A 24091-nucleotide genomic window follows, 5' to 3' on the forward strand; every position below is an offset into this window, starting at 1 on the left:
AACATTGGATAAAGCCAGGTTCAAAATTCTTGCTTCGTTTTGTTGTTAACGGTTTTTACAGAGGGGATTTTGAATTTCTATTTTTATCACTCCATGAATACAAAAATAACTAAATTTTTAGAAATAAAATCATCTGAATGCTCTATAAACAGAACTATAAAGTTGTATTGTATGTAAGAGCTTCTGAAGTGGTGATTTCTAAATGAAATTAATAAGAAAAACTCATTTAGAGAAAATGGCTTTTAAAGATATGTATTGTTGTTGAAATCCTCAGATGGAAATAGATAAAGTGCAATAAAATAAACACTTAAATGTGTATTTTGGATAATTTCTTTCCACTACTCTGAAAGAAAACATGTTATGGAAGCTAAATAACCCCAAAATCTCGAGATGGACCAGTACATGGAAAATAATGTAATGTCTTGCCTTAAACTTGTTGCTTTAAGTGGCTGGACTTAGTGTAATTTAACGAACCAGTTAGGGTGCAGTGAAAGCAGTGATGTGGCTTTGATATTCAACAGTATGGCAGCATTTTCTCCAATCATATTGAAGTTGAATCTTGTGACTTGTGTCAAATAACCATATAGCAATGCATTAACAAATAGTAAAAAAAAAAAAAAAAAAATTGGAAAAAGTTCATCCCATTACTCATTATTTATGTTTACATGCACTGAATTTCATCAGCCATAAGGAATCCAATCCAATTTCAGAACCTGACATTTCTGTATATAATTAATAACACTAAACATTGTAATCCGATTCACATATTTGTGAATTACATGTATTCCGAACAAAACAAAATAATGTTTAACAAAAAATTTCCTGGCAGGCCTAGACTCTCAAAATCTAGATCTGTTAGAATTTATTCACCTTCATGTCATTACAAACCTGCAAGACTTTCTTCTGTGGAACATAAAAGGATCACTTTTGTATCATGTACTGAATGCTATTTTTCATGCAATTTCAGAATATTAGGGCTTTTAAGCTTCAAAAAGGGGTCATTGCAAGAGGGGTCATAAAAGTGGTCAATACAGCTTGTAGGTCTTCTGAAGTCATATGGTTTGCATGCTCGTGAGAGTTCATGGGAGAAGTAAGTGAATCATTTTGGGTTGGATCAATGATTCTTTTTTTGTGAATAACAACAGACATTTCAGTCTGTTTTCATTACACAAAGCTTTCATAGGGCTTTCTAGATGACTCAAGAGAAAAATAGTCTTCAGAATTTCTCCTTTTGTGTTCAACAATGGAAAAGGTTTGGAGTAAACGCTGACAGAATTGTTTAATACTGCAGCTGTGATCTGCCCATGTTCTTCTAGCATATATTCAGCAGCACTAGCAGTTGTTGTGCTTGAGTTGGTTTAATGCAGAGAGGGGAACTGGAGGACAGAAGCATCTGTGTGTGGTCTCTGCAGGCCCTTCAGAGGATTTCAATAGTTTTATCTGACAGACAGCACTGAGGAGTGGACTAAACTTTGCGCCTGTAGTGCACATTTGGTCTGTGGAAAATCAGAATGTCCCTGAGGTGACCATATGTGTGAGAGATAACACAGCCATTCCAGACTTTCACTGCTAGTTTGGCTGGCAAAAAATGAATAAATACATAAATAAAAATAAAACACACATTAAAAGCCCGTTCACTTCAAGGATAATAACTATAATAATAATGAAAAAAAAATCTAAATTTAAAATAATAGTCACCACAATACAACCAATACCTGCACAGAGAAATGACATAGTTGGAATCACATTCAGAACGATTTTTTCCAACTCATGAATGATAAAAACATTGACATCCTGCTTTAAAGCGCTCTAGCATTTAAAGCGGCAGATGACAAAACAGTTATCATTCTTGGAGTGAATGGGCCTTAAAAAGATTAAATGTTTTGTTATACCATTTGTTTACCTGCATGTTATTCATAAACCGTGAACATGCCAATGTGTTGTTAAATTATTCAAATATTATTAACTAGGGGCCACACTAAAAGGTTCAACAAACCTCACATACTGTACACTCAAAGCGGGGCCCGAAGTTCTCACCGCATATCATTGAAAAATGCTGTACAATGAATGGGGTGCTTTTAAAAAAAATCCCAAACCAGTTAAGCATTTTTGTTGTAATCAGATCCAGCCGTGAATCCATGAAGCCTGAACTTTTCTTGACAGTTTACTGTGTGATTGATTTGACCAATGAAATGGGTTTAAATGTTGATTAGATGTTAGAAGACTTTTTCAGTAAATTCTTCTGAGAAAAGAATTGTTGAATTGCATTTTTTTTCAAGGTTCAAGGCATCACGATTCAAAAAAAAAAAAAAAGGTTTTGTAAGAAGCACAAATGGCTAGCTCTTGTTTTAATGTTTGCCAACAAATCCTTTGAGCGCATCTGCATATTGCGCTTTGAGCGACTCACTGAAATATTCAGTGTTTATTACTTCTGGATGGAGGGGAACAAAGTTTGTTGCGGAATAACTTACGATATGTGCCAGACTTTGTTCAAATGGTTAAATGTCTGGCTCGTGAGATAATGGGATATAACTCTGGAAGCCTTGTGGATTACTGGTATACTCCAGGATATCTTTACATAGTTGCAACAATGTGTTTTGAAACAAAACTATTGGAAATCATACACAGATTTGATGCTGCAAATCTCACAAACTTTAGCAAATCCAGCAACTCTATGTTTCTGAGAAGCATTCGTTGTTACAGCTTGTTACTATGACTTTGACTAAGGAAGCTCTTGCCATTTTTGTGTGCAATATCAGAGGGTCCATACATGTGGTAGAATCATCAGCAGAATGAATGTATTTCAAAGCATTTTGTTCATCAACACTCTTAAAAATAAAAGTTCTTTATTGGCATTGATGGTTCCAGAACCTTAAACATCCATGGAATCTTTCCATTCCATAAAATGTTCTTCTTTATAGTGGAAAAGAAGTTCTTTAGATTATTAAAAAGTTCACACTAAGAAAAAAAGTGTTCTTTTAAGAACGGTTCCATTAAAAGATTCTTTGGGAAACTAAATGGTTTTTAATGGCACTGCTGCAAAAACACCCTTTGGGAACCTTTATTTTGAATAGTGAACCTTCATTTGGTGTCCCTATAAGAATAACTTTCCGAATGCTAAAAAACTTATGAGTGAAAGATATTTCTTTCATAAGGAGAATGTAAGTTATCTATCTTTCACCCGTAGGGGACAGCTGGTAGCTCATGTAGACAAAGAGAAGAAGTGATTTGATAACAGAGTACAAGACAAACTAATCAGGATGAATCTACACATTTTTACAGATGTCTAAAGGGCCGTTCTGTCTCAATCGAGACTCCTGCAGCTTATATAAGACTATCCCTCCAAACTGTGCCATCTATCACCCTGTACATTGTTTCTTTCCTATTCTCGTCTTCTCTGTTCTCTGCATTTCCTCAGGAGGGGGGCAGAATGGTAAATTATCACGGGACTCGGCATGCAGGTTTCTTTCTTCAAGGTGCAAATAAACCAGCCCTTCTTTTCCTTCACCCCCCCCCATGTTTCTCTTCTTCATTCCTTCCTTCTTTCCATCTCTCTCCGTCTGTCCTTTACTATTTCTACAGTTTCGCTTTCATCCTGCTGCTAGTGGACGCATGCTGCGCTCTCATTATAGCGGGTGATAATTACGCGAGAGACAAAAGGAAACTGAATGAGCCGCCCACTCAGAGCCGTCAGCCGCGGAGCAGGAGAGAGTTCATTTCACACTTACAGCATGCTTTAATTAAAGAAAAAAGAAAGGTAAACACCCCTGTCATTGTGTGTGTGTGTGTTTGTGTCATAGCCTGTAAGGTGCATCTGTGTGCGTCAGGTTTGTGCACGGGTATGTTACACTCCCTTAATCCTGCTTTATTTTGAAGGCTCGATAATGGATTTGATTGTCATGCTCATTAGCAGAGTGCTGATATATTCGCTGTGGCTACTACTCCTTGTGGTTTAAAGTGAAAACTCTACATACAGTATCAGTAGCTATCAAGCTGTACAGTGTACCACATTGTAAATTAGCATCTTTTGGAATGGGCGCTAATGGATACAGTCAAAAACCCATTTAGCTATATGATTCGCAGATAAGTTTTGAAAAATTGGCTCTCGATTACTGATATGGGTTTGTTAATTAAGGCTAGAGACATTGTCTACACAAAAGCTGACGTAAAAGCATGATCGCACATAGCTAGCATGTGAATCATAGTCTTAAAAGTCACCATGAAATCAAAATTGGTAAGTCTTTTTAATGGAATATTGCTTATAAATGACTTATCCATTTATCCATTCATTTTGTTCTAAGAACGTTTTCCAAACATTCTGTTTTGGTGTTGGCAACGTTAAAAGGTCCAGTTTTCTTAAAGGTACACTGTGTAGGAAATTGTATTTTGCATTCAAACATAGTGCTCTCTAGCGCCTCGCTTTTTCAAATGCGTGTTGCAACTACGGTAGCCGTTATGTACCAAGAAGCTATGACAACATGTCTTCCTATAGCACTTCATCGAGTTTAACTATATATGTTCTACTGTTATGCTGCCTATATAATGAATTACACAACCAAGCAATGAAAAAAGCTTGTAATTTAGACCGTAACATTGACTTACCTGTCGAGAAGAAAGCAGGCAACTTCAGTGTCCCTTTCAAAGTCTTTCTCCTTCATTAGCTCTCCCGGCATTTACCCTTGTCTTTTGAATTCGCCGGTCACGTTTCCTTTTAAATTATTATTTTTTGCTTTTTTGGCGATGAGGATTCCTTCTGTGGCTCGGCATAAGTATGATCCTGCATTATGAAGTACCGTGCAGTGCAGCCTTTCAAATTTACCGGGGCAGTGACAAGCGCCTCTCACTGATCTCCTTGTCCGTTTCAGCTGGTTTCAGTCACGTGATGCTGGCTCTGTTTCAAAACGTTTCAAAACTGGTAAAAAAATTTGTTGAGTAATATGTAACTTGATTTACTACCTCTGTATATATTTTTTCCCCCTCTCTATTGTATTCTTACTTAATTCGTATTTACTGTCTCCCTTTATTTTATTTATGCTGTCATCCACTGCCACTTCATTGTTGTAAATGTTCAATTATTCTTATATTTGTAATTTGGTTGTACATAAAAAAAAAAAAAAAAAACTGACAATTGACGCCATGTTACAACACTACCCGGTCTGTACGAATTCATGTGTGAGTCTTGAAGCTGACTTCTGCTGGTGAAACCACAAACTATCTTCAGTAAAACTTTAATTTATTATAATTCTGACTCCGGGTCTTCATTCATCATATCTGGTTCTGGGTCTTTGACTGTAAAGCCCCTTACAGTTATGGTGTACATGATGTATTCTGATTGGCTAAGAGAACATAAAGTCTATACAATTTTACACATGTGGATAGATAGGAGGGTAAGTCGACATTAATAAAGATAGTTGTCATCCGAGTCCAAGATTTAATCCAGAAATGACCTCGGAGGTCGTAGAAAGGCATCTCGGGGTCTGATGTGGCATCTGCTGTGACCTCACTGTCGATAAAAAGTACATTTTTTTTTTCCTATAACAGTTTCATGAGTTCACACGTACATGGAATCTGATGTAGTATTTATGCGTATTTGGCTTGCTGTCCAGGGGAGGGCTCCGAGCTCGGAATTTGGCCCGAACCCAGAGTACTCCCTCCTTATACTGGGGTAGACCCAGCCGAGTGTGAGGTGATGGGGTGGTGGAGGGATGCTGAGAAACTTGTCGTGAGACTGAAGGTGAGGAAAGGCTTTATTTATACCAGCTTCCTCTTGTGCTGATTGGTTGATTACCTGAACGTGCTCCTCCCGAACTTTGTTACATGAAACTTGAACTAAAAAAAAAAAAAAAAAACTTTGAAATTTCAATGGTTCACCGCTGGGGGCGATGATCTCCGTCAACCCATGAATCATGAGGAGTCACTGGAATGAACAAGTGTCTGTGGGTTTTACCTGATCTCTGATCAGTTTTAAACATTTGTAGACATTTTAATTAGACATCATTATAATTAGAACCATTCATAGAACAAACATCTCGGTTACATATGTAATCCTCATTCCCTGAAGGAGGGAACGGAGATGTAATCGGACGTACCGTACTGATTGGGATCACGCTTAGGGAGCCTGTCATCTGCGAGTATTGATAAAACGAGCCAATGCACATTGGCGTGCAAGATTTGCATCTCGGGCTCCGCCCCGCAGCACGGGTATAAATATGGAAGCGGATGCACGCACAATTTATTTTTCGCTGAGGAGCCGAGCGGAGACCAGAGTCAGTAGTGGCGACGGGACGCATGTCTCCATTCCCTCCTTTAGGGAACGAGGGTTACATACGTAACCGAGACGTTCCCTTTCATTTCTATCACGTTCTACATAGTTGGACGTACCGTACTGATTGGGATCCCAATTAAAACTCCACTTAGTGCTGCAACCTTCCAGCAGCTAGCGAAAGCCTCCTGACCCCCCCCCCCCCCCCCCCCCCCCCCCGCATTTATTGAGGCGGAGATGGGACAGGGCTTAGGCCAGAGAAGTCCACTGATGTTCTGCATGACCCACTCAGACAGACTTGGATAACACTGGGAAAGCGTGCCCTTTCGGTGGAAAGGGAGACGCTGGGGAAGCCACATCATGCCCGTTGGGAGGTATCATGTGGACTGGGTGGATGACCGGGCAGTACAACATATGGAATATCATGGAGGTGGCTCCGGCCTATAGCAGGGTGGGACAACACCGGTCAGAGACGGCAGAGGGAGCTCTGCCAAGGGAAAGAGACGGGCTCGCCGCAAGGAGCCATACCGTGGAAGATTACACATATGGGATCACCGTAGGGATCACAACATATGGGACCCAGCCTAGCACAGGTTTCACCAATGCATACGAGTGTTAGGCCTGGCATCAGATGCTTCGCCACGTCCATTTGCTGAGGGGTGTGGAGGAACTCAACAGGGTTCGGCTAAAGAGGAACTTTACTGGAGCAAGAATGGCGCACTTATCCAGTCCATAGGAGGGGAATGGCAGCAATCCAACACTTCAAGCACGGCTTACATCTATGTGAAGAGAGCACACGGGAAGCTACCGGCTCGATACGAAGGCTATAGAATCTAGCGAATGTGTTTGGTGTCGCCCAGCCCGCAGCGCTACAAATATCTGTCAGCGAGGCACCCTGTGCCAGCACCCAGGAGGAAGCTACACTCCGAGTGGAGTGGGCTCGCAACCCGGGGGGGGCATGGTGCGTCTTGGGATTGATACGCCAAGACGATGGCATCCACTATCCAGAGGGCCAATCTCTGCTTGGAGACAGCCTTTCACTTCTGCTGGCCTCCGTAACAGACAAAGACCTGATTTGAGGTCCTGAGGCTTTGTGTTCTGTCCACATACAGGCGCAGAGCGCGGATGGGACAAAGAAAAGCCAGGGCTGGGTCTGCCTCCTCTGGGGGGCAGTGCTAGCAGGTTCACCACCAGGTCCCGAAAGGGAGTGGTAGGAACCTTGGGGACATATCCAGGCCAGGGTCTCAGAATTACATGGGAGTCGGCCGGCCCGAATTCCAGCCACGATTCGTCGACCGAAAATGCGTGCAGGTGCCCAACCCTCTTGATAGAAGCCAAAGCAAGCAGGAGAACTGTTTTTATAGACAGGACTTTTAACTCTGCTGCCTGGACTGGCTCAAAGGGAGGTTTCTGCAGTGCCGTCAACTGAGTGGCGGAGGCGGATTCAGTCTCCTCGCGCCCCTCAGGAACCTGACGATCAGGTCGTGCTTCCCCACGGATCTACCATCAACTGCATCGGCAATAGAGGCAACAGAGGCAACATACTGTTGTGTGAGGCATGTGAGGCAATAGAGGCAACATACACTTTGAGGGTGGAGGGAGACAGCCCTCGCTCCAATCCATCTTTTAGGAAGGAAAGCACAGTACCGATCGAACATCTTTGGGGGTCTTCTCGGTGAGAAGAACACCACTCAACGAACAGGTTCCACTTTAGGGCGTAAGCATGCCTCGTAGAGGGTGCTCTTGCAGAAGTGATGATTTCTACGACAGCTTGTGGTAGATCACGTAGAACCTCCACGTTCTGACACCATCACTTCTGACACGTTGCAGGTCCTTCATATGATCTGGATACGGCCCGGATCTGGCTGACTACATCATACGTTGTGGTCGTGTCTAGGCGCAGGTCCACATCTGATCTGGATATGGCCCAGATCCGGCTGACTACAGTAAACCTCGGAATAAACAGAGAGACTAACATTAGTGTAGATGCCATTCTTCTTATGATATAACGAGTACATTGGGTGTTATAGGAAGTGTTCCCAGTACTGGCTGACCTAGTTTATGCAGCCTAACGATCTTTTGACTGATTTAAATAATAGAAATATATAATGTTCTATGTGTATGCCAGGTTAAAGAGATGTGTTTTTAGTCTAGATTTAAACAGACAGAGTGTGTCTGCTTCTCGAACAATGCTATGATGACTATTCCAAAGTTTAGGTTCTAAATAGGAAAAGGATCTACCGCCTGCAGTTGATTTTCGATATTCTAGGCAAACATGGATAAGATAATCACACACAGGTGGCAGGAATCTGAATATAATGAGTCCAGGCAATGAATCATGGGACATGCAATTAATAATAATAATAATAATAAATTGTATTTATATTGCGCTTTGCAGTACAATACAAAAGTAGATCCATCTTTTTTTTTTTTTTAAATGTAACAACAGGTGGAATTCAATATACATCCAGTGTCTCCAATTAAGACACAAACACTATCTTAAAAATATGGGTTTTTAACTGTTTCTTAAAACTACTTAATGTTGGGGCATTCCTAACAGTTAAAGGAAGTGCATTCTACAACCTAGGGTCTGCCACAGAGAAGGCTCTTTCACCCATAGTTTTTAGTCTGCAAGAAAGCTGTTTAAGGAGAAAAGAGTTGGCGGAGCGGAGGGATCGAGAGGGCAAATATAGCGTTATTAAATCACATATATATGATGGTGCAGTTCCTTGTACATCATTATAGGTTAAAACTAGATGTACCGCATGGCGGTACAAAATATGACCGCCGCTCAGGCCTGCACTGGCTTTCCACAAAAATAAATGACGTGGAGCAATTTGGCTGTATTGCGTGTTTATGTATATACCTAAAAAAAGTAGTAGTATGTGCATGTCTGTCTGTGTGTGTGTGTATGTGTGTGTGTTTGTGTGTGCGCATGTGTGTTTGTGTGTGTGTGTCTGTGCATGTGGATTTGTATGTGTGTGTATGGGTGTGTGTCTGTGCGTGTGGATGTCAGTGTGTGTGCATGCTTGCGTTTGTTTGTATTCCTGCATGTGTGTGTGTGACAGTATCATCCTAAACCAGCAACCCTTCGCTCAACAGCACCATCTACAGGCCGATGAGTGTACAGTCACTAAATGTGCACATAAATGAATTTATTTTATACCCCCCATGGATGAAATTCTACGAAACTTAGCATACCCCCAGAGGATGTCAAGTTAATCATACACATGAAATATGGTGCAGTTCTGAACATCTCCACTGAAGATAGGGGCGATTAAAGCAGAATAATATTGCAGTTTCATTTTTTATGGGAGGGGCGCAAATCACAAATGAGTGATTATGGGCTAGGTTGATGTGGGCCCTTAAGACCAACATACCATAAAATTTCTTCATCCTTGGTTCCACGGTTCAAGTAGTTATTTAGGAAAAACTGCATTTTTTGGGTTTGGGGGGGCCCAGCGCGGGGGGGGGGGGGGAGTGGCCCCCGGGGACCAAACGAAATTTTCCGTAAAAGTCAAGTGGGGCTACATGCCCACCAAATTTCATGTTCCCGGGTGTTTTGGTGTCCCTGGTATCGTTGACGGAAAATTCAGTAGATTGACGGGAAAAAAAAAAACAAAAAAAACTTGGACAATCCCTATATGACCGCTTTCGCTAGCTACGCTAGCGGCGGTCATAATAAGATGCAGGCATGTACCGGAAGCCAATGCAGGTTCCTAAGCACCCCAGAGATATGCTGACGAGAAGGAGTATGTGTAAGAACACGTGCAGCTGAGTTCTGTATGTGTTGCTGGCGCTTAATAGACTTTGCAGGTAGGCCAAGATAAAGGGCATTACAATAATCAACCCTAGAGGTAACGAGTGCATGGACAAGCCTTTCTGCATCAGGCAATGAAATAAAAGGCCTAATCCTTGCAATATTCCTGAGATGAAAAAATGCAGATTTTGAAATGCTCTTGATATGTGCTTCAAGTCTCAAATGAGAGTCAAAAATAACACCAAGATTGTGAACTTGAGATGATGGGAATACTACATTATTTTCAAGGTGTAAACTGAAATTTCTACAATTACAGTACAGGCAACTGCAGGGGTACCAACTAAAAGGACCTCTGACTTTACCATTCAATTTAAGAAAATTGTGGTACATCCATAATTTAATTTCCTGCAGACAGTCAGAGACTTGCTATACCTATGATATTAGTTTTCGTGTGAATATAAATTTTGGTATCATCAGCAAAAAAGTGGAATCTCAATCCATGCTTTCTAATAATCTGCCCTAAAGGAAGCATGTAAATATTAAAAAGTATTGGGCCAAGGACAGACCCCCGAGGAACATCATGACCTGTCCGACGTTAGATTTCTAACGTTTTCTAAAACAACAGCAAAGAATCTCAGCAAAGCAAAGAATCTCAGAAACTTATTGCACTGCTGCACAGAGGAACAAATAAGTGAATTGGTAGGTTTAAGGAGTTTGTTGATTACCTTCAACATCTTATTTGGATTTGCAGTACCATCATTAATAACTTGAGAGTAGTATTCAGTTCTTGCTATTTTTAGGGCATCACTGTACTGAACCAGATGCTCATTGTACATAAGTTTATGGACAGTGAGACCTGATTTTTTATATTGTCATTCCAGCTGCCTGTTCTTAGCTTTAAGAGCCCTGACCTCAATAGTAAACCAGGGTGATGATTTCATAAATTAAACAATACGTTCCTTCCTGGGGGGTCAGCACATCTAAAGTTGATGATAAAATTATAGTTATATGGATCAGTGTTGAACAGTATTACCTCTAGGAATATCATTGATCATTCATGAAAACTGATTGAGATCAATATTTGTAAGATTTCTAAAACTAATAACCCTCTTTTGTAGTTTTTGTAGACGAGCAGATAAATTAAAACTCAAGAGCTGATGGTCACTAATACACAAATCTTTGCCTTCAAGCTGATTAATATCAGCACCAGCTGTACACACCAAATCAAGGGTATGACCTTTTTTATGAGTAGGAAAGTTGACAGCAAATGTTGTATCAGGTTAAAACAATCCAGAATCTCCATAAAATTGGCAGTATGATTACAACTAGGATTATCAACATGAATGTAAATTTCTCCAATAAAAATCATAGATGGACAAAGGGAATTTACAAATGCAAGTAGCTCTGTGAGTTCATCAAGAAACAGAGGGTTATGTTTCGGTGATCGATAAATAAACAAGATCAGAACAGGAGAAACACCACTAACTTTAAAAACAATACTCTCAAATGATAAAACAGAAGGAACAGCAATTTCAGTAACAGAGATCTCTGCGCTGTACACAACAGCAAGGCCACCCCCTTTACCCTTTGCTCTGGGTTTGTCAAGATATGTAAATCCCGGTGGAATACACAGATTGAGATTTAAAAAGTTATTTTGTTGGTGCCAAGTTTCAGAAATACAGAAGACATTACGTTTTTTTGTCCAAGATGATGTCATAGAGTAAATCGGTCTTTTTGTTTAATGAACGTACATTAAGGTGCGCAAACCTGATGAATTCAGGACACCTTTGTCAGAGTGTATAGTAGACACTTGTGGATAGCATAAGTTTGCAGGGCAAACACCACAAGAGATATTTTGTTTAATATCAGTACACGTGGGATGGGAACATAAGATGTTAATATCAGTCCCTGTGATGTTAAAGTTCCGCTGTGATCCCCTATGAACATATTTAGATCGGCGTAGAAGGTGAAGTGATCGCAAAGTTTCACGGACACGTATGTTGAGCAACAAATGGTGTTTCTGTGAAAGCAGTTCAGGCAGAGAATACCTTATCATGACGTGGTCCAGGTGTTCGAGGATCCGCTCTCCACAGCGTTATGATAAAACTGAACTTCTGACACGCTGTTGTACAGGAACACGGAGAGCACAAAGGAGTGAGAAATCCAGTAGAGTACACAGGCACAGCAAAGAGTCTTGTCCGATCCCAGTCCATGAATGTAGAAGCACGACCAAATAACAAGGAATCCAACAATAACGTATAGTAGTAAATAAACAATAGAGAATTAAAAATACAGAGTGAAGAAGCGGCATCCAAACGTGCCAGCGTTCTCTCCACCGGACGTAATTGTTTTGTGTGATCAATCCATGATACGATCAAGGAGACAGGAGGAATGCCCTCTGGTGGCTATCATCGACACTTAAGCTGACAGCCATGACATCTCCAACACCACAGAAGAGCAGACTGGTCTGAAGATCACTAAAAATCCCAGGATGTCCTTTGAAAAAAGAGTAGGGGTGAAACCCCAGTATCCTGGCCAAATTCCTTCCATTTGCCCTTTACCAATCATGGCTTCCAAATAATCCCCATGCACTGAATTGGCTCGATCACTCTCTCTCCTCTCCACCTATAACTGGTGTGTTGCACATGCACCGTTGTTCTATGGCTGTCGTCGCATCATTTAAGTGGATGCTGCACACTGGTGGTGGTTGAGGGCAGACCCCTGACATGATCGTAAAGTGCTTTGGGTGTACAGCAGTACATAGAAAATGCACTATACAAATACCTAATTTATTCCTTCATCCCTTCATTCAAGACCCTAGGCGTAGCTGAGGACCACGACTGTGGAGTAGATGGGACTGGGAACCACCAAGGCTTAGTAGACGGAACTGGAACAAAAAGCACAAAGAGGTTAGGGTTGGCCCCTGGAGCTGTGACAAGACATGAAGAGAGTTCAGTAGCAGCCTCCGTGACCATAACAAGGTGAGCAGAGTGTTTGATCGTGGTTTTCTTGGACTAGATTTGGGAACTTAGAACGGCCTCTCTGGCCAAGACGAGAAAGGAAGTTCAAGGGCAACCTCCATGGTCATATCTAGGCAGACAAGAAGCTCAGAGCAGACATGAAACTCAGGGGCGACAGGGAGTTTACAGCCAACCACTGTGGTCGTAACAGAACAGGCAGGAATTTCACTCATGGATGGAGAAACAGAGTTTATCTGTGGTTTTCTTGACCATGGCAGGACAGACATAGTGGCCCAGACATAGAATGGCCATTGTCATGACAGCTGAAGACTCTGGCGTGGCGGCCATCTTGTGACGAGGCTCTAGCGGGTATGACATGACAACTGAGGACTCTGGACTTGGGATTACCGGACTCGGCAGAGTTGTGAGCATAGGGCTTGTAATCATTAGACTAGGGCTGCGTCCAAAATCGCATACTCTCTTGAATAGGTACTTATTTTGAATAAGAAATTACTCTACAACCGCTAAAAAAAGCTATGTTTTAAAAAAAGGTTTGTTACATATAGTATGAATGTGTGTACCATTAATGTAATCCTGACGTACTACATTTGCCATATTGTCATTATCACGTGACATACCAGTGTTAGTTACGTCGCTTCACAACCATTCACAAATCAATGGTATATAAAATTGTACAAATGTAAAATGAAAAGTATTACAGTCCCAGATCACAAAGACTTACACCTTCAGTAATCTTTAAAATAATTGAAAGACATTTTTATTGTTTTCTGCATGCACTCTTTTCATTCTGCATTTAAAAAGGGAAACGATTCTTAAAAAGAATCAATTTCACACCACTGAGTTTCTCCTCTGATTGAGATGCAAGTGTCTTTAGTTAATTTATTTAGAGCTTATCTTATCATGTGGTAATTACATTTAATGTTTGCTGATGATGCATCACATGATGCATCACAGAACAAGCTCCCAGTTCTGTTAACGATCAACAATCAAATGGCATGCTTTAATTATAGGTTATAATTCATTTGGAACGGGGTGAAATAGACAATGATTTAATAAGATGTATGTGCATCATGATCTTGTCCAACTATTTATTTGTGAAATTCTAATACTCTTGCTTTTTATAGACATGGGTTGGTGTAGGCCTGCAATCAATACAAAATACATTTTACATTTCCATGACAACCTTACAAGCCTCCATTCATTCTTCAACACCATAGGATTTATTAGCTATAATTATTATAATAATTAGGGTGCTTAAGCATCCACAGAAATGGCCGAGCACCCACAGAAAAACCTGATATATTCTCCATTCATTGTAACCAATCAAAATATTGGGATTCGAGGCACCTCTCTGATTGGTGGATCTCACATCAGGTCCCGGCTATATATATAATAGCCTATGTGTTTTTGTTTGGTTGGTAATGTATTAGCTGTCCGTGTGTTTAAGAAACAAATAACTTTTGTGTAATGAATTCATCAAGTGCACCATTGCACAGAGAAAAAGACAACTAAAAACGAACACCAAGTTGCCTTGACATAAGTGTGGCATAGACATAATTTGCAGGTGGGACAAGTGGGACATGTCCCCACCACTTTTTGCCTGAATCTATCTTGTCCCCACCACTTTTTTAAACATCTAGTGGCACAGATGTACTTAATACAAAGGAAACATCTCCAGTTGACTAGAGTATTAATTTCGTTCATTTGTGATAAATAAGAGTCGATCTGGTGCTGGAATGTGTTTTTGAAATCATGCAGAGTGCTTGTTGCCAGGGCAAGATTAAAATATTAAGATATAGATTCATATAACTTGCTGCATGTAACTTTTTCACTTTACTAAAGCATAAAAATACCATAATATGTTTGCAGATATTTAGGAAACATGCTGAGTTCACATACTATTTTCTCTGAAAAACACTTCTACAGCCAGTTATGTTGGAATGTCTGTTTTTGTTTTGGTCTCTGTGATCTCGCCCACTGCCAGTTCACCCAATAGTATTTCGACACCCCGGGATGCCAGTTGGCAGGAAACACAGCGTATCGCAGCCAGTAAACAAACTGGGTCAGAGATTGCAGATTCTACCCAACCTAAAAAGCCTTGGTATCCATCTAAAAATCGATATGAACGAGAGCATATTAAAACACAGATAAATCAACTCATCAACTTACAGTGTTGTAAGTCTCCACGGCTTTCATTGTCAATTTGACTGTTTGCAAAGACCCGCCCCATTTAGTTACTGTTTAGTTACTACGTCCGACAAGCCATGCCGCTCTCACGCCACACCATGTTCTCACACAGTGAAAAATACATTGCGGAGCAGAGAGGACACTGTCAATGCGCTAACAGACAGGACACAACAGGTTACTTTTGAGATGAAACAAAGTCTCAACTTTCAAATATGGTCATTTTTAAAAGAAATTTAAACAAATATCGGTTTGTGGCTCTTTAATATGTCGTGACAGATTGCTGTAAAGCCTCAGTTAAAGCTGCTCGTGAACCGATCATCTCTTCCTTCTAGTTAATTTATAGCATCAAATAAACATGAATGAACATCACAAGGAATGTTTTTTCAACCGCGGAAAGACGTCAGTACACACTGTTTTTCAAGTTCAAGTCCACCGACGTTAATCTACTAACTCTCCTGACTGCTTTGTCGGACAAAAATGGCGGATTCGACGGATGGCTGATTACGATTAGTCAGATCGATTGTCAACCAAACTCCCTGCGAAGGGTGAATTGCGCTCGTTCCTGTTGCGTGTCCTCAAACTGGCAACCCGCGTAAGCTTCGAGTCTGAGGGGGCGGGGGCGGGGGAAACAACGATCTCTGATATTTTGAATTTGGACAGCAGTACCTATTTCAACCACTAGCTGTCATTCTTACAGACTGCACCTTTAACACACAGGCTATCATGTGCTGAAGCCCAGGAGCCTTCACTGGGGAGGGGCCTAATGGCTTGACGGAAATTATAAATTTCAAATAATTATTTGTATAGGAGTTTGAAAGCAGTGACAACAGCATGGTGTAAACAAACTCACACACTCGTACATTTTCAGGACTCGCAACTGCATTTTCTGTGAAGCCCCGCTGTGAATCAGCTCAGAGTTTCCTGTTCCACCACTGATCCCACCCAGCTCAGAGTTTCCTATGCCAGCTCAGAGTTTAATTTTCCAATGAAGTGCACGATCACGAGGAACAGAACAAAAACGTTTTTAATCATAATCCAACTATGGAACATGCAGGAGATAAGCAGGGTATAATTCAGATCAAAAAGATAATGACGCAGAACACAGAACCGAGGAAACTAAGAACATAAATACTCAGACAGAGAAATCAAGGTAAAACAGTACAGGTGTAGAGCTAATTAACAACCAAGGAGACTAACTAGGAACACAGACTGCCAGCCAGACAGGAAAAACCAAAACCAAAAGACAGAATACACGTTACAAGTTATAATTAAAGATGCACTTTTTAAGTCCTTCTTAAAGGCTGCTTGTGTCAGTGTTTTAGTCACTGACTTTAGCTAGCTTCTTTGCACGAAGAACAACATAGTGACAAAACGCGTTTGTCTGTTTAGGGCCACTGTAGAAACATGTCGATGTAAGGGGCCCCGCGGTGCATGTAGATAGAAATGGCTCATTCTAAGGTAATAAAAACATTACGATTCATTATGTAAGTTCCCTTTCAGTCGCTCACGTTCTACGTAGTCGACGTGTTGACTGACTGGGATCGTGCTTAGGGAGCCTGTCATCTTCGAGTATTGTTAAAATGAGCCAATGCAGATTGGCGTGCATGGATTGCATCTCGCGCTCCTCCCCGCAGCGCGGATATAAATACGGAAGCGGATGCACGCACCACTTGTCTTTCGCTTCGGAGCCGATCGGTGTCGATGTCTCTGAAGAGTGTTGTTGTTTACAACGAGTGAGTGTGTTGGTGTTCTTCTAGGAAAACTATCTCAGTGCTGGTGGTTCTACAGCGCGAGTGCAGCGGTGATCGCGAGCTTTGAGCTCTCAACTACTGTTTTAACAGCATCACATTTCTGTGTTTGTTGACGGCTGGTTAGAGGGCGCAAAAGTGAGTGCTTCACTGTTTCAATTCACTGTTCAGTGTTGCCAAGGTCATTCCCCTGTGAGCTCCGGCATTGGTGATGGGTCCCATTTCCTGAAAGAGCAACAGGGTTCGTTTGCATCTTAAAAAAAAAAAAAAAAAGCCATTCCACCCGTGCGTTTCTGGATGCGATCGTTCCCTGTCCCCCGAAATGTCCCCCTCCCAGTCACAATGGTTGTATCACGTGTTTGTGTGATATATGTATGTGTGTGTGTATATATATATATATATATATATATATATATATATATATATATATATATAAATGTGTGTATACAGCACGTTGAGGCAGCTTTTGTGGATGGTCCATATTCTCATTGCGAGAATATGACTATCGCGGTTTTGAGATCGAGACTCGCCTTTATGCGTAAAGGTGGAGTCCTCATTACCATGCCCTACTACGGTGCCGTGGGATGGGAGATCAGAGGATCACAGTGAGGCTTCCTCGCCTGTAACAAATCCCTTTGGGCCCCTCACTCCTCTATCACATCGCAGCAGGTGGAGCCCCCCATTGAGCGCGCTGGTCCGTCTGTAATGGACCGACCATCCGTTTCTTGCTGACCTCTGGAAATTATGACTCGGCTGCGTTATCTCCCACTGGGAGTGTAACGTTGCCTGAGCCAGATCCAGAAACATCAGCTATGCTGAAACGGGCCGCCAAGGCTGTCGGGCTCGAGTGGAATCCTCCACCGTGTCCCGAACAGTCTTGGTTGGATGATTGGTATCTTGGGACAGGCCGCGCTGGTTCTCAGCTCGCCTCCCCTGTACCTTTCTTTCCCGAAGTGCATGGAGAGCTTACCAGGTAGTGGACGGCACCTTTCTCTGCCAGAAATTACCCGAGCAGCTTTCCCTCCTCACTACCCTTGATGGAGGAGCGGCTGAGGGGCCACGTATAAAGGGCATGCAGTAGCACAGGTCTGGGCGGCCCTCTGACTGCATTGGCATCCATTGCCTCGAGTTGCTTGCAGTTCACCTCGCTTTGAGACATCGCTGCTCAGCGAGCATGTACTGGTCTGAAAAGACAACATTGCGACCGTTGAGCTACACACCCCTCGCATGTTGCAACTCGCCCGCCACCTCCTCCTCGGAGTCAGAAGCTTCTCTCTGTCCGTCCGCTCCATTGCGGTTATAAGTGCTCAGAATGCAAAGCCTGGACCTCAGACCAGCTCTTGTCTGTTACGGAGATCAGCAGAAGGGAAGGCTGTTTCCAAGCAAAGGTTGGTCCACCACATGTGGTTGCCTTCATCTTGGTGAGAAAGTTTCCCAAGATGCATGTGCCCTCCTGGGTGGTGAGCTCCTCCTAAGTGAGAGTATTTCTCCCTCCTAGGCATTGACACAGAGTACCTCGCTGAACAGATGTTAAATAGAGTTGGGGGCTGGGCCTATCACCTATCACGTTCGCTAGAGAACTAGCCTATGTGTCGAACCGCTGCTCCCTGTGGGCTCCCTTCACATGAAGCAAGTTTCACTGTAAGCCCGGTTCGAAGTGTCGGCTTGCTGTGCCATTCTCCTCCTATGGACTGGATAAGTGCGCAATTCTTGCTCCAGTAGAGTTCCTCTTATTAGCCGAACCCTGTCGAGTTCCTCCATACCCCTCGGCAATGGACGTGGCGGAACGTCCGAAGCCAGGCCTATCACTCGTATGCACTGGTGGAACCTGTGTTAGGCTGAGTCCATATGTTGTGATCCCTACGGCGATCCCATATGTGTATTCTTCGACGGTACGGCTCCCTGCGGCGAGCCCGTGTCTTCCCTTTGCAGAGCCTGCTCTGCCGTCACTGTCCGGTTGAGTCTCCCCCCTGTCATAGGCTGGAGCCACCCCAGTGACATTCCAAATGTTGTACTGCCCGGTCATCCGCCCAGTCCATATATGTATTCTCCACATGTTACCTCCCTTCGGGCAGGATGTGGCTTCCGCAGCGTCCCTTCCTTCCATTGATAGGGCACGCTTCCCAGTGGTCCTGTTGAACAGCAGTGATTTCCCTGGCCTAAGCCCTGTCCCATCTCCGCCTCAAAAGACTGCGGGGCGATCAGGAGGCTTCTGTCTAGGCGCTGGAAGGTGGCAGCACTAGTGGCGTTTTAATAGGGGTCCCAATCAGTCGACATGCCGACTGCGTCGAACGTGAGCAATTGAAAAGGAATGTCTCGGTTACGTATGTAACCCTCGTTCACTGAAGGAGGGAACGGAGACATAGGGCCTGTCCCCATACCTCCCCTTACCCTAGATTTTTGCCCTAACCCTTGTTTTTGCGCGTTCTCGTGTAGGGGTAGGGTGTCCCAATACTCTAAAGAGCAAGGGGGAGTGCTATTCTCCCCTTAAAATCAACCCTCAAAACATAGTGCGGTCCGATGCAGGCTTAAAACGAAGTGGAAGATGAAATTACCCAGGATACCTTGCGGACTCAGCAAGCCGGTAAATTTTTTTAAACAAGATGGCGGACACCGCTGGAAAGGAACAATTGAATTGTAGATATATTTTCGCAAATAAGCATGTTAAAATTTCTAAATATGTTAGATGTATAACACTAATGTTAGAAAATATTTCACGAAGCTATCTATACGATGTTGATGATATCTGCCGAGTGCTTCGAGAGAGTCTGCCCATCAAATATACATCTGATCTGGGTAGTTCATCTAATTTTATTTTCGATTTTGGCTTCCAAGAATTATAAAAAGAAGATGTGAGGTAAAACTATCAAAAACTAGCCGCATTCGTCTAGTGCTTCATCTTTTTCTTCACAGCGCGTTGTCACTTTTCCCTAACGTTAAACCCAAACAGCACTGAGCACAATCAGTGATTGTTGTAAAATGCAGTGTCTGCTGATTCTAAATTGCGGGAGGTGTTTGATTGTAAAAAGAGCTATTATAAGCACAATGATCCGCGCAAGAGACGTTGACCCTGTTCCCATGGCGGCGCGCGTTCGGAAACGGACTGCAACTAGACAAGCAAACTATACTTTGGGTTTCATGTGCGCGTCTAAACGATCAAATACAAAAATATGGCTAAATGACCGGTTTGGAGATTCACTTTAACACAGTTTATGTCTTAAATGGGAGTTAGTTGTGGAATAGTTGGGAGAAAATGTGTATTATTAGATCTGCATTTGGTCTTAAAGTGGCAGCGTCTAAATTTTCTGAATGAAAATAGTAGTAATAGTAGACACGTCGACGCTGCGCGTGACGTAGTGAGGTTTGCTGTGCATGATGTAGTGACAGGAAATTATTTTTTTCCTTTCTAAAAAAAGGAACAAATTTGCCGCGCTAATTTGCATATAGTGGTGTCCCATTTCATAGGGAAAGATCTTCAACTCCACTTCAGTGAGGGGACTTTACTTTTGAGGGCACTCAAAACCAAGTGGAAGTTTTAAGGGGGGAGAACACACTCCCTAAGCGTGATCCCAATCAGTCGACACGTCGACTACGTCTCCGTTCCCTCCTTCAGTGAACGAGGGTTACATACATAACCGAGACGGTCTTTATACACCACTCAAAACATAGTTATGTAGATGATATTGCATTTCTGTCAACAGATCCTCCTAAATATTACACAATGCCTTTAAGTGGGTCAAAAAAACAAGTTCAACTACTTGCATTTAATATAAATGTAAAATATAATACATTTTTATTTAATTGCAAAAAACATGCCAAAGTGTCCGAAAACATTACATTCAGACAGTATTTTTTCCTTTTTAAAAGTATGCAGAAGTTTACTTTTCCGAATGGGGTGGTATGATTAATTTGTTGAGTTTGTTGTCTCTGTAGCAATGTCTGTCACATTCTGAATTTTTACTGGAGGTACATCCACAATCTGTTGTAAAATGTATGATTTGTCTCATTCTTTCCAAGGGCAAACTTTGCTGAAATACAGAATATATTTCATTAGAATGTAAAGCATTTTGTTTTGTTTTGGAAAGTGTCAAGTGTATGCCGTGCTGAAACAGATACATTTCATATACAGTTAGGTCCATATATATTTGGACAGAATAAAATTAATGAAACAATCGAGATTAATCTGAAGTGCAGTCTTTCAGCTTTAATTCTAAGGGTTGAACAAAAATATCAAGTAAATATTTTAGACTGGGTTTCCTGCTTTGTGATGCTTTGCAGTTGTTGTTTGTTCATGGGTCTTTCTGCCTTTAGTTTTGCCTTCAGCAAGTGAAATGCATGCTCGATCGGGTTGAGATCAGGTGATTGACTTGGCCATTGCAGAATATTCCACTTCTTTTCCTTAAAAAAACTCCTGGGTTGCTTTTGCAGTGTGTTTTGGATCATTGTCCATCTGTACCGTGAAGCGCCATCCAATAAACTTTGCTGCATTCGGCTTAATCTGGGCAGGCAGTATATTCCTATGCACTTCAGAATCCATCCGGCTGCTTCTTGTCTTCTGTCACATCATTAAAAAACACCAGTTATCCAGTGCCACTGGAAGTCATGCATGCCCATGCCATCACACTGCCTCCACCATGTTTTACAGATGACATACTTTGGATCATGAGCTGTTCCAAGCCTTCTCCATACTTTTTTCTTCCTGTCATTTTGGTACAGGTTGATCTTAGTTTCATCCGTCCAAAGAATGCTTTCCCAGAACTGGTCCGGCTTTTTTAGATGTTTTTTTTTGGCAAAGTCTAATCTGGCCTTTCTATTCTTGATGCTTATGAATCGTTTGCACCTGTGGTGAACCCTCTGTATTTGCTCTCTAGAAGTCTCCTCTTGATTGTAGACTTTGACAATGGCACACCTACCTCCTGGAGAGTCTCCTTCACTTGGCTGGATGTTGTGAATTAATTAATTTTCTTTACCATGGATCCTTCCTGCGATCATCTACCACTGTTGTCTTCGGTGGACACCCAAGCCTTTTTATGTTGCTGAGCTCACCAGTGCATTCTTTTTTACTCAGAATGTACTAAACTGTTGATTTGGCCACTCCTAATGTTCCTGCTATCTCTCGGATGGATTTGTTTTGTTTTTGAAGCCTAATGATGGCCTGTTTGACTTGCATGGAGAGCTCCTTTGAATGTGTAGCGGGACGGCCGCTCAAGGGGAGGTGCTCGCTTGACTACCTCTACATATGCACGACTACGCCACCCTGTTTAACAGGGAAACATTAAAGGTGCATTGCGCAACTTTTCATGTTAAAAATACCCGTTTTCTAACCCATACATGCTTAAACAATTGCCTGATGGGCTGAATGAGCCCTTCTCTGATCACTGCGATTGCCTCTATAATCCTGTACAGTAAAATAAATTAGAGGGATTCGGGTCGGAATCTGAGACTGGGCGTGACGTCATGCGCGTTCACGGCACGCTCATATGTCTGGCAGGTTTGTGTATGCGCCGACGCCGCCATTCTCCGTAGAAAATGGATTCTAAGAGACCGGCTTGTAGTTCATTTCAAACACCAACGCAAACTCCACGTCAGATTAAAAAAAGAGAACTTTTGTCTAGTGCAACCAAAAGGTCCAAATTGGAGTCAGACAGGCGTCGGGGTAAGACGAGAGTAAACATAGGGAAGGCTTTCAACAAATGGAGAGATCTCCGGTCTGCTCTAGGGCTCAAACGGGATCCTCAGTTGGCTTTTTTCTTGATAAAAAAGGTAAGATATATCCCATTCTCTAATGTCTGATACGGCCAATAATGACAATAAATGACGATCCATAAAATGTGTAATGCTTTAGCGTAAGCTAGATAAATGTACAATCGGAATAGGTTTTACTAACTTACCATTGTCAGTGATCAGGTTCAGAATGATTGTGATATAAAATGCTGATATATAAGTTAGATACTTAGACACAAATTTTGAGCAAATTACTGCTTAATTACGATGTATTGCTATTGGAATATGCTACTTAGCTGATCAATAAAACAGGCTAAACCCCCGCAAATCTTCGGCGGATTAAGTTAGCCTATTTGGCTTTTATGGTAACGTCATAGTGCCACTTGATTGTTTATTATCTTGAGACATTTGGGTGTACTTTGTTGACCGACTGTGTATGGTATGGTATCATGATTACTATTTTGAGCTTTTACAAAGTAATAACTTATATTGTTCATGAACGTGTTTCCATAATAATAGTCATAAGTGGATACAGTAAACACATAACACAGTTCAACATGGAGATAGATGGGAATAAAAAACGAAGTTTTCTACTACCCCCATTTTTTCCCTCACACATAAGTGTGTTATTTACTCAATTGCCTTTCCTTTCACATATTTTAAATTACTTGCAGATTTAAAACTTTATTACCTCTGAAGACATTATGATTGTAAACAAAAAATTTGTGCGGCTGATGCTCCTTGGGTTATGACCAGCTCGTGCTCGTGCAAGCGTGCGTGTGCGTGTGGTCCGTGAGCGTGCACACCTCTGGTTGCAGTTTCGCTTGCCGCCAGAGGGGGCGTAGTTCTGCGAAAACTCAGACTTTTGCGCAATGCACCTTTAATACTCATAAATCTAATAACCCACCAAAAGGACACACAGGAACGTTGTTATCGAGGAAGGGCCAGAGACGTGGATACAAAAACTTTATTGTAGTCAGCAACAATCTTAAGACCACATTAAAAGACTGGGGTCATCATGCAACACTCACGAAATCAAGGAGGAAGCCGAGGCTTAACAATGGCAGGTACACTACTTTAGTGAGCACAAGGCTCCTATAATCACTCTTACCACCCTGTGCACAAGTATCACACCCACACTCAATACGGTCAAGCATGAACGCACAGCACTTGGTGACAAAACCTCCACCACAGCATGTGAGGGCCTACTAGCGGCCTGCCTTGAAGCCTCGGCTCCTGTAATGAGAGCAGAAATTACTGCACCGGTCTCAATATACAAAGACACTAACTACAAAAGAAAACACAAATAATAGACACTTAAAATCAACAAACCAGAAGACAATACACAATACTTTCAAAAGCAAAACAGACATAAACAAACCAAAACATTCATAAATAGATACAGAAAAATATATACAACAAATCACAC

This window comes from Rutilus rutilus (assembly GCF_951802725.1).
Source record: "Rutilus rutilus genome assembly, chromosome: 21".
Taxonomy (NCBI): domain Eukaryota; kingdom Metazoa; phylum Chordata; class Actinopteri; order Cypriniformes; family Leuciscidae; genus Rutilus; species Rutilus rutilus.